Source organism: Tupaia chinensis, unplaced genomic scaffold, assembly GCF_000334495.1.
Source record: "Tupaia chinensis unplaced genomic scaffold, TupChi_1.0 Scaffold000165_2, whole genome shotgun sequence".
Taxonomy (NCBI): domain Eukaryota; kingdom Metazoa; phylum Chordata; class Mammalia; order Scandentia; family Tupaiidae; genus Tupaia; species Tupaia belangeri.
The window spans coordinates 4496105-4506682 of NW_006159640.1; the positions used below are offsets into that span (position 1 = coordinate 4496105).

Consider the following 10578-nt stretch of genomic DNA (forward strand, 5'->3'; position numbering starts at 1 on the left):
GGTTGAATGTTTCTTCATACAATTGCCTCCCTACTCCATTTATTTTGATTCATGTTCTCTGCTGGTTGCAGTAAATCATGCAGCAGAGTGTTCAGTGAAGGTTCTAGGTCAATATACTTTCTTTAACCCTGCATATTTGAAAATATCTTCCAGTTACCTGCACAGAGAAATAATAACTTAGCAAGGTATACAATTCCTAGCTCTAAATTATTTTTCCCTAAGACTCTCTAGGTATTGTTCCATTGTCTTCTAGCATTTGGAGTTGCAAGAAAAAAAGCTGACGTCATTCTGACTTCTGCCTTTTACAGGTAACCTGTTTCTGTCTGGATACTTGTAAAATTTTAATTTTTTTCCTGAAATTTAAAAATGCTACCAGGATATGTCTACTTGTTACTTTCTTTCTGTCAAATTTTAAAGGTAGTCTGTGAGCTTTTTCTTTTTGTAGATCTAGATGGTTCTTGAACTCTGGGAAATTTTGTTCAAACAGTTCCTTAGTAATTGTTTCAGCTACTTGTTTTGTCTTTCATTCCAGATAGTCTAATTATGTGTAGATTGTATCTCTTGGTCTTTCCTTCTTTTATCATGGTTTAGTTTCTCCCTTTCTCTGCATTCTGTGAAAATTTCTCATTTTGCATTTACTTCAGTAATTCGATTTTGCACATTTCTGTTAACTCTCTCAATTCCCTGATTTGTTCCAAGTACTCTGACATTACCTTCTTTATCATTGAGCACAGGTGTTTAAGCTTCTGTACCATAGTTTACTCTTTCTGTATCTTGGGTTTCCACCGTCATATCTGTTTCAAAAGGAGGCATTTTAGTTCTGTTCCTTTCTTCAGAACTGCAGTGTAACCACCTTTTCAGTAGTTCCTCTTATGATCACCGACCAAAATGAAGATCTTATTGTTCATTTTTAAAATTACAGCTAACCAGGACCAGCAGTTAGCGTAATGGCTATGTCGCTGGACTCCCAGGTAGTCAACTGCCGTTCGCGTCCCAGACCTGGTGGCTTTAACCCCATGCCGGGTGTGTGTGCATGCGTGCCCAAGATCCCAAGAGGAGAATGGAGGAGAAGGGATTACGGCGTGGCCCCCCCTGGGGGGTGATTTCTCGCTTTCTGTCTCTCTGTCTCTGTCTTTCTGGCAAGCGCACGTGCCCTGTGGCAAAAATAAACTCTCCAAAAAAAAAAATTACAGCTAACCTAATGGGTGAGGAGCAAATAGTTCATTATGCTTTTGATTTGTATTTCCTTGATGACCAGTGTTCAGCATATTTTCATGTGTTGATTGACCATTTATGTATTTTCATTGAAAACATGTCTACTCAATTATTTTCCCATTTTTGAAATTTGGCCTTTAATTGAGTTGTAAGAGTTTGTTTTGTTTTGGTTTGCCTGGAGAGATTTTTGCTATAGGGCACATGCACTCGCCAGAAAGACAAAGAGACAGAAAGTGAGAAATCACCTTCCAGGGGGGTGGCCACTCCACAATCCCTTCTCCTCCATTCTCTTCTCCATTCTCCTCTAGGGATCTTGGGCATGCACACGCGCCCAGCATGAGTTTAAGCCACCAGGTCCGGGACTTGAACTGCGGTCGACTTCATGGGAGTCCAGCGAGATAGCCATTACGCCAACTACTGGTCCCAAGAGTTCTTTATATGTTCTGAATACAAATCCTTTATCAAATATGTGATTGATAAATATTTTTTCCCAATCCCTAGGTTTTTTTTTTTTCCTTAATGGTATCATTTGAATAAAATATTTTTATTTTGACGAAGTCCAATTTATCGATTTTTCTTTTACTTATTTATTTTATTTCTTTTAGAGAGAGAGAAAGGCACCCCAACAGGGTCTTGTCACACCTCAATCCCCTTCCCCCAACCCTCCAGCTAGTCAGACTCTTGAGTGTGTGCTGTACCAAAGTGGCTCATCCAGTTTTTTCTTTTATAGGGTAGTGGTTTTGGTCATGTTAAGAAATCTTTGCATAGCCAAATTTAAAAATATTTTATCCTGTGTATTTTTAAATATATGTCATGTTATATATTTGAGATTTATAAAATGCATGTTTGGGATAAATAAAGCTACATATTCAGAGTATAATGATTAATATAGTGAAGCAGATAAACATACCTATCATCTCATGTTGTTTTACTTTTTTGTGAGAAGAGCAGCTAAAAATCTACTCATTTAATGAAAATTTTCCTTACCTATTTTTAATTTGTGTTCTTTTATTAGAAAGCAAAACTACAACTTTTTGTTTTGTTGATCTTTTGAATTGTGTTTTTAGTTTCAATTTCATTTATTTCTACTCTGATCTTTATTCTTTCCTTCTACTAATTTTAGCTTGGGTTTGTTTTGGTTTTCTAGCTCCATGAAGTGCATCAGTTATACATATTATATATCTATCTATATAGTCATATCTATATACACACACACACTCTCACACACACACATGTTGTTGCCATAAGGCATATGTACTTACTGGAGAGAGAGAAATCAGCCTTTGGTGGGGGATGTCCATGCCACAATCCCTTCTCCTCCATTCTCCTCTTGGGATTTTGGGCACACGCATACATGCACCCAGCGTGATTTTCAAGATTCTAGGTCCAGGACTTGAACTGCACATTAAGCCATGTGGGATCCAGCTCCTTAACCACCATGTCACCTGCTGTACCCAACAGTCTGTATCTTTTAATTGTAGAATTTAATTGACTTATATGCAACGTTATTATTGATGGGTAAGGACTTACTCTTGTGATTTTATTAAATTTTTGTTCTGGTAGTTTATATTGCCTTTGTTCCATTCTTCCGCTTTAAATTTTTTATTTTTGCAGTTTGGTGGTCGTTTCTTAATGCTGAAGATTGGTTCCTTTCTCTTTCTTATTTGTGTATCTGCCCTACTGGTGAACTCTATACTTTCACATACTTTTATGATAGTAGTTATCATCCTTTTGCTTTAAGATGTAAAAATCCCTTGAGCAATTTTTTTCTTAAGATAGCATCTCAGTGTTGTGATCCTCCTGCTTCACAGCCTCCTAGTTGGGACTACAGGTATATGTCACCACATCCAGCTCTTCCATTCCCCCCACCCCCAGAAAAAATCACGGGTTTTATTGCAGTTGGCAACATCTGAGGCTCCACACTTAGGTATGTGGGCGAGGATAAGGACTGAGCCCAGGCCTTACGCTTCTCTCCAGGACCCTTGGGGGCAAACTTCTCCTGCAGCTTCTTCCACATGCCTTTCTTCATTTCCTTTAACTCTTCCAAGGTGTCTGTGGACAGGATCAGTGTGTACTCTTCCATGGACAGGCCACTGAAGCCAGTGTCTCTGGGGCAAGGGTACTTGTGTTTGTAGTAGTTTGAATGGAGTCATGCTAATCTCTGATACATCTGATCACAGGCCTCAGGCCCTGCATTTGGGTGCTTTCTCCCCCCCAAAAGACATATGCCATCCACTGCCACAGGTAAGTGCCCAAGTTCTGTCCCAGTTTGGTCTCATGTCCAGGGCCCATTCCTCACAGAGCATAAGAAACCATCAGTAGAGGTTGGCCACCATTTTGGTCACTTGTTCCCACATCCAGTTCTTTTTAGAACTGTAGCCCAGGCCAGCCTTGGGCTTATGATTCCCCTGCCTCATCCTCCTGAGTCTCTGGAATTATAGGCGCATATCACCATGTCTTGCCTTTAGGTTGGACAGGGAATCAAATCAGAGCTTCTCAGATGATTCCAGCCTGCAGACTACAGTGTCTTACCAGCACATATCACCATGGCTTGGCTCTCTTAAGCATTTTTTATAAAGCTGGTTTAGTGGAGATAAATTCCCACAGTTTTTGCTTGTCTAGAAAAGACTTAATTGTCCTTCATTTCTGAAGGATAACTTTGCTGGGTAAAGTATCTTGACTGGAAATTTTTTTGGTTTTGTTTGTTTGTTTGTTTGTTTTCAGCATTATGAATATATCATCACGTTCTCTTCTGGCTTATAAGGTTTCTGCTGAAAAATCTGCTATTAGTCTAATGGAGATTCCTCTATATGTGACTTGACACTTTTTCTGTTTTTACAATTCTTGCTTAGGCTTTGACTTTTGACAGTTTGATTATAATGTGCCTTGAGAGGATCATTTTTTATTGAATCTACTTGAGCATATTTGAGCTTCCTGAATCTCAAGAAGACTTGGGAAGTTTTCAGCTATTATTTCCCATCTATTTACCTTATGGAACTCCCATAATGTGAATATTTGTTTGCTTACTCGTGTCCTATAGGTTTCCTTATTTTTTTCCCCTCTTTCTTTTTTAAAAAATTTTTTACATTCACTCACTGTATATCATTACAGCATACTAAATGAATTTTCCCATCCAGAATACACTGATTATTGGCCCAGTCAAAGATATTACCATAAATATTGTCTTCAACAGATAATTATCCTTTTTTTTGGGGGGGAGAGGTTTTTGCTATAGGGCACGTGCGCTTGCCAGACAGACAGAGAGACAAAAAGTGAGAAATCGCCCCCTGGGGGGGGGGTGGCCATGCCGCAATCCCTTCTCCTCCATTCTCCTCTCGGGATCTTGGGCACGCACGCACACGCGACCAGCGTGAGTTTAAGCCACCGGGTCTGGGACTCAAACTGCAGTCAGCTATGTGGGAGTCCAGTGAAATAGCCATTACGCTAACTGCTGGTCTCATCCTTTTTATGTTTCTTAAATGTTTTGCTTTTTCTTTTTATCCCTTGATTCCCTCCCTCTCACCCTCCCCCATTTCCCACTCTCCTCCCACACTGTCTCTAGTATCCACAGTTGCTCTCCATGCCTTTATACTGTCCAATATTTCAGTTTTTTGTCATAGAATGAAGACATTTTGTATCTTTTAAGTAGAAACATACAGTGCCTCTCTTTCCTAGTCTGGCTTGTTTTACTTAGCAGTAAATCTTCCATTTTTCTTTAAATTCTTTTTTCTTTTCTGCCTGGGTTATTTCAAAAGAGTTGTTTTCAAGGTTAAAAATTATTTCTTCATATATACACACACATATATACATATATATACACATATATAAGCATATACATACACACATATATATATACACATATATACATATATATATCTTTGTTGGTTTTCTTATTCAGATCATATATTGTTTTCTTGATTTTGTGGATTCTTATTCAGATCATATATTGTTTTCATGATTTTGTGGAATTGTCTATCTATATTCTCTTTTATCTCATTGAGTTAAATTATGATAATTATTTTGAATTCACTTTCAAATTTTTTTGTAGATTTTCTTCTCTTTGTGGTCTATTACTAGAAAATTATCATATTATTTTGAGGGCATGATGTCACCTTGCTTTTTCATATTTCTTGTGTTCCTACATTGATATTATCATATCTTGTGGAATAGTTACCTCTACCAATTTTATAGGATGGCTTTTATGCGAAAGACTTTCTTGTGTAGATGGATCCTAGGATGTCAGTTGGGTAGGACACATTGGATTTGGTTCCTGATAGATATGGTTGTATAGTGTCCATGTAGTTTCTTCAGCTGTAATCAGTGTCAATGATATTTGTAAGTGCTTTGGTAGCCTAAGCTTCATAGATTCTTATGACTGGTCTTTTGGTTTTAGACCTGGCTCTTCTACAGACAGGACATGTTCACGAGTGGAGAGGATCACTCCAGTGCTTCTGAGTATGGCATGTGGCAGTATGGGGGTTGTCAGGTTGTTTCCTACTGCTGTGGATCAGTAGGGATGCCCAGCAGTTCTCTGTGTGGTGTCCAGCTGTGGGGAGGGTTGCTCTCATGGCTGTTTCCACAAGATGGGGGGAAAGGCAAGACTCTCCAGGGACTTGGTTGTGGGCAGAGTTTCTCACCCACAACCACTCCTCTTTATGAGGGGGGTGGTTAATGGCCTTTTCAGGGGTCTTATTGCTGGCAGAGTCACTCTCTTGGGTGCTCCCCCAAGATGTGTGAGGGTAGGGCCTCTCCAGAGGCTTGGCTATGGATGAAGTTACTCACTTTCCTGCTCCATGGGACACAGAGGGGAATGGTGAGACTGCTCCTCTGGCTCCTAGTACAGGTGGTTGTGGGTTAGGATGCTTACCCAGTTACTGCCCTGGAATGCAGGTGGGTATGGTCACAGATGACTTTATGAAGTCATAACCTGTGTGGGAGAGGGTACAACATGATCTGGACTCCGCTGGGGCAATTCAGGAGCATGGACCTCTAAGATGTTCCCCAAACTGGGCTCAGAGCCTGTGAAGGCTTCAGGATATTTCTGAGATAAAGACTTTAGGTGTTCAAGGGACGGTTGGAGTTCACTTACTCTTTCTTCTTTAATAAAAATCTTGCCTGGTTCCAACGCTGTCTCAGCTGGGAAGATAGGTCAGAAGATGTAGGATGCTTTGCTACCCCTCTACAAGGTCATCCTGAGACTTCATGCTCCACAGCATCTCTACCACATCTCCACTGCATTCCAGCCCTCTCCCTCAAACAATCCAGCTGAATATCAGCTACTTATTCTTTGTTTAAAATCCCTTTCTGTGAAAAGGAAGTACATTAGGCACCTCTCCTAAGCCATTTTGCCAAATGTCTCCTATGTGTTCCTGTAGAAGTTTTATCATTTTATTTTTTATATATAGGTATTTTATGTACTTTGAATTAATTTTAAAAAATAATTTTCTTATATTCATAATAGAGCATGTGCACATGCTAGAGAGAGGAAAGGGAGGGAAGGAGAGAGGGAGATAGAGAATTACCCTCCACAGGGCTTTGTCACACCACAATCTCCTTCCCCCAGTCCCCCAGCCCACCAAGATGTGCATGCAGGCTGCATAGTATTGGCAGTCCAGCACTCTGCCGATTGCACTACAGAGGCTGGACTATTTTGAGTTAATTTTTATGAGATAAGTTTCTAAATGTTTTTTGCTGTTGTTGCTTTATTTTTGCATATGGATATCACTCCTCTGCCATTTTATTTCAATTCTCTCATTTGTAAAATGTGAATAATACCTGTTCTCACTCTTCCCACACTGAAGTTGTAAGGATCAATGGGAATAATACATGCATTGTAAAGTTTAATAACTCATATACATGTAAGGTAGTTTGTTATTATGAGGAAGCTGTAAAACATTAACTTGTTTAAAGTCAGACAGAAAGTCATTATTTGAGTTCCATGTTAATATCTAAGGACTCTGACTGCTCTGGGCTTGACTATTTCTCCATGCATAAATATCCACAAACCACAATAGGTGGTAAAACAATATAGCGTGGTAACAACCTGGTACAAACTAACATTGACTTACAGAAGCCTAGAATTTTCCTGGAGCTACATAATTATGGCCTGTGTGAATTTAAATTAAAAAAAAATCACCTTCAGCATTGAACATTTTGAATTTTTTCTTTACTGTCTTTTGAGAAGAAGAGAAAATTCTATTTCTATTTTTTTTCTTTTCTTGGAGAGGTTTTTTTCTTTTTCTTTTTTTTTTTTTTTTTTTTTTTGCACGCTCGCCAGACAGACAGAGAGAGACAAAGAGACAGAAAGCGAGAAATCACCCCCCAGGGGGGATGGCCATGCCACAATCCTTTCTACTCCATTCTCCTCTTGGGATCTTGGGCACGCACACACATGTGCCTGGGCGTGAGTTTTAAGCCACCAGGTCTGGGACGCGAACCGCGGTCGACTACATGGGAGTCCAGCGACATAGCCATTATGCTAACTGCTGGTCCCAGAAAATTCTATTTCTAATCCATGAGCCTTATCTGGACTGTCTGGTGTGTTTATCATAATAACTAATACAAACTAAAATTAGATTTTACTATAACTCCAAAGTGATTGATTTCCATATTCTCTATAGAAGGCCAAAACTGCTCTGAGCATTTTGGTTTTGCCACATTTATTCTGTCTAATCTATTATAGTTCCAGTTCTCTGGTCTTGGGTTGCCTGTTAACTTCATGTTTTTCTACTTCTCTGACAAGTTTCCTTTTCACTATGGCTCATCTCTTAAAACATGACTGAATAGTTAGCTTTTTCCTCCTTTTTGGGCAGAGATTTTTGTATAGTGTATGTTGCTTTACCTTGTTTGATTGAATGTGCTATGTATCTCCTTTGTCTTAAATGCTTGAGAGAAAAATTTACCTTTGTTCAATTGACTTTTTTTAGAGAGATTTTTGCTATAGAGCGTGTGCGCTCACCAGAGAGTCAGAGATGGAAAGAGAGAAATCACCCCCGAGGGGAAATGGCCGTGCTGCAATCCCTTCTTCTCCATTCTCTTCTCAGGATTTTGGGCATGCATATACACATGCCTGGTATGAGTTTTAAGCTGCCAGGTCCAAGACTTGAACTGTGGTCGACTATGTGGGAGTCCAGCAACATAATAATTACATCTGCTGATCCCTTATTTGATTGACTTTTTTAATGCCCACTCACTCATTCACTATTTATTTATTAAGTAGATCATCTTTATTAAGTACTTCCACACACTGGCAAAATGGCTATTACACAAATATACAGCCTCACAGTATAATGCTTTACGATTTACAAAGCACTCTTAAAATCTATTATCACATGGCCCACCATAGCAATTCTATGAAGTAGACATTATTCTTGATATACAAATGAGGGGAATTTTATTATTCAAAAGAGGCAAGTTACTAATTTGCCTAAAGTCATTGACAGCTAACAAATTACAGGACTTGAATCTAGATCTTCTGAACTCATAATGTAGTATTTTCAGGCTACTATAACAAAATAGCATAGATTGGGTGACTTATAAAATGACGGAAATTTACCTCTCATTATTATGGAAGCTAGGAAATCCGAGATCAAGGCACCAGCAGATTTGGTGTCTGAAGAGAGCCTGATTCTGGGGCCAGCAGTTAGTGTAATGGCTATGTCGCTGAACTCCCATGTAGTTGACCACGGTTCGAGTCTCGGACCCGGTGGCTTAAAACTCATGCCGGGCGCGTGTGTGTGCATGCCCAAGATCCCAAGAGGAGAATGGAAGAGAAGGGATTGTGGTGTGGCCATCCCCCTGGGGAGTGATTTCTCACTTTCTATCTCTCTGTCGGGCAAGCGCACGCGACCTATAGCAAAAAAAAAAAAGAGAGAGAGAGAGAGCCTGATTCCTCACAGATGGTCATTTTCTCACTGGAACCTCACATGATGGAAGGGGCAATGGATCTCTTTGAGGGTCTCTCTCTTTTTTAAGTTTCTTTCTTTAATGAGTGGGAGAGACAAAGGGATAGAAAGAGAGAAGGGTCTTCATGCCATGATCCACTCCCAGCCTCAGCTAGCCCTAGGTCATAGGCATGCACACACCCAGCATGTTCAAGGAGGTCTCCAGACATGAACATGGAATCTTTCCATGTGGGCCAGCCATGCAGAGCATAGCATTACTGCCATCCTACCATCCACTCCCTAGGATCTCTTTTATGAAGGCACTAATTCCATTCAGGAAGGCTCCACCCTCATGACCTAATCACCCCCCATTAGCTCCACCTCCTAATATCATCACCTTGGGGGTTAGGATTTTAACATATGAATTTGTGGGAGAGAGAAATATTTAGTCTATTGCACCTCAATTACAAAGCTCTTTTCACTAGAACATATCAGAGACAATGTGGGAGGAGAGTGGGAAATGGCAGAGAGTGAGAGATAGGGAATAAAGGGGGAGAAAACAGAAGCAAAATATATAATAAACAAGTAATGAAAAATTATTTGTTGATGATAACACATATGGTAATATCCTTGATTGAGCCAATATACAGTGTATTCTGGATGAAAACTCTCATTTTGTATACTGTAATGATGTACAGTGAATGAATGTAAATAAATAAATTTAAAAGAAAAGAAAACAGATTCTAAAGGAAGGATCAATCGAACTTGATAACTGATTTGATATGGGGAATGAAAGACAGATTAATTGAAAATGTCTCTAAAATACATAGGTTTTTTTTTTATTTTAGAGAGATTTTTGCTATAGGGTACATGGGAACATATATCTTCTTTACCAGTTTTTGCTAGGAAATTTTAGTTCAATTGATAGGCTCAAGTTGATATTCAAAAACTAGTGCCAGTGAAAAAGCAGGGAGGTTGACTCACAGGCTTAAGTAAGCAAGCCTATGTACTCCATTGTAGGTTCACATTCTAGAATATTTTTTTAAAGAGAGAATAGAGTTTTCAGGTTGTTTTCTAATTAAAATTATATTTTTTGATAATTATATATTCATGTGTAACTGTAAAAAAATCAACACGAAGATCCTGTGTTCCTTTTACCCAGTTTCCCCCGATGATAACATCTTAGAAAACAGTAGTACAATATCAAAACAAGGATATTGCATTATTACCATCAAGGCACTGAACATGTCCATCACCGCAAGGATTCCTCATGTTGCCCGTTTTCTTTACATTTTTATCTATTTATTCCATATGCAAGAAAGATAGCACACCTAAGAGGTTTCAACCCCACAATACACCTCTGGCCTTCAGCCATCTCTGGATCTTGGGCACGTTTTTGCCTGGCATGCTCATGGAGGTGTCCAGAGTTGAACCAAAAATCTTCCCATGTAGGATTGCCTCACAGAGCATTGGACTTTCC

At 39.3% G+C, this 10578-nt stretch overlaps 1 protein-coding gene and 1 pseudogene across 1 annotated transcript in view; one reads left to right on the plus strand and one right to left on the minus strand.

Moving 5' to 3' along the window:
• Nucleotides 1–10578, plus strand: part of TEX11 (testis expressed 11) — a 514378-nt gene that overhangs the window by 490711 nt on the left and 13089 nt on the right. The window lies entirely within an intron of this gene.
• Nucleotides 3041–3551, minus strand: LOC102489855 (ubiquinol-cytochrome-c reductase complex assembly factor 2 pseudogene; annotated as a pseudogene).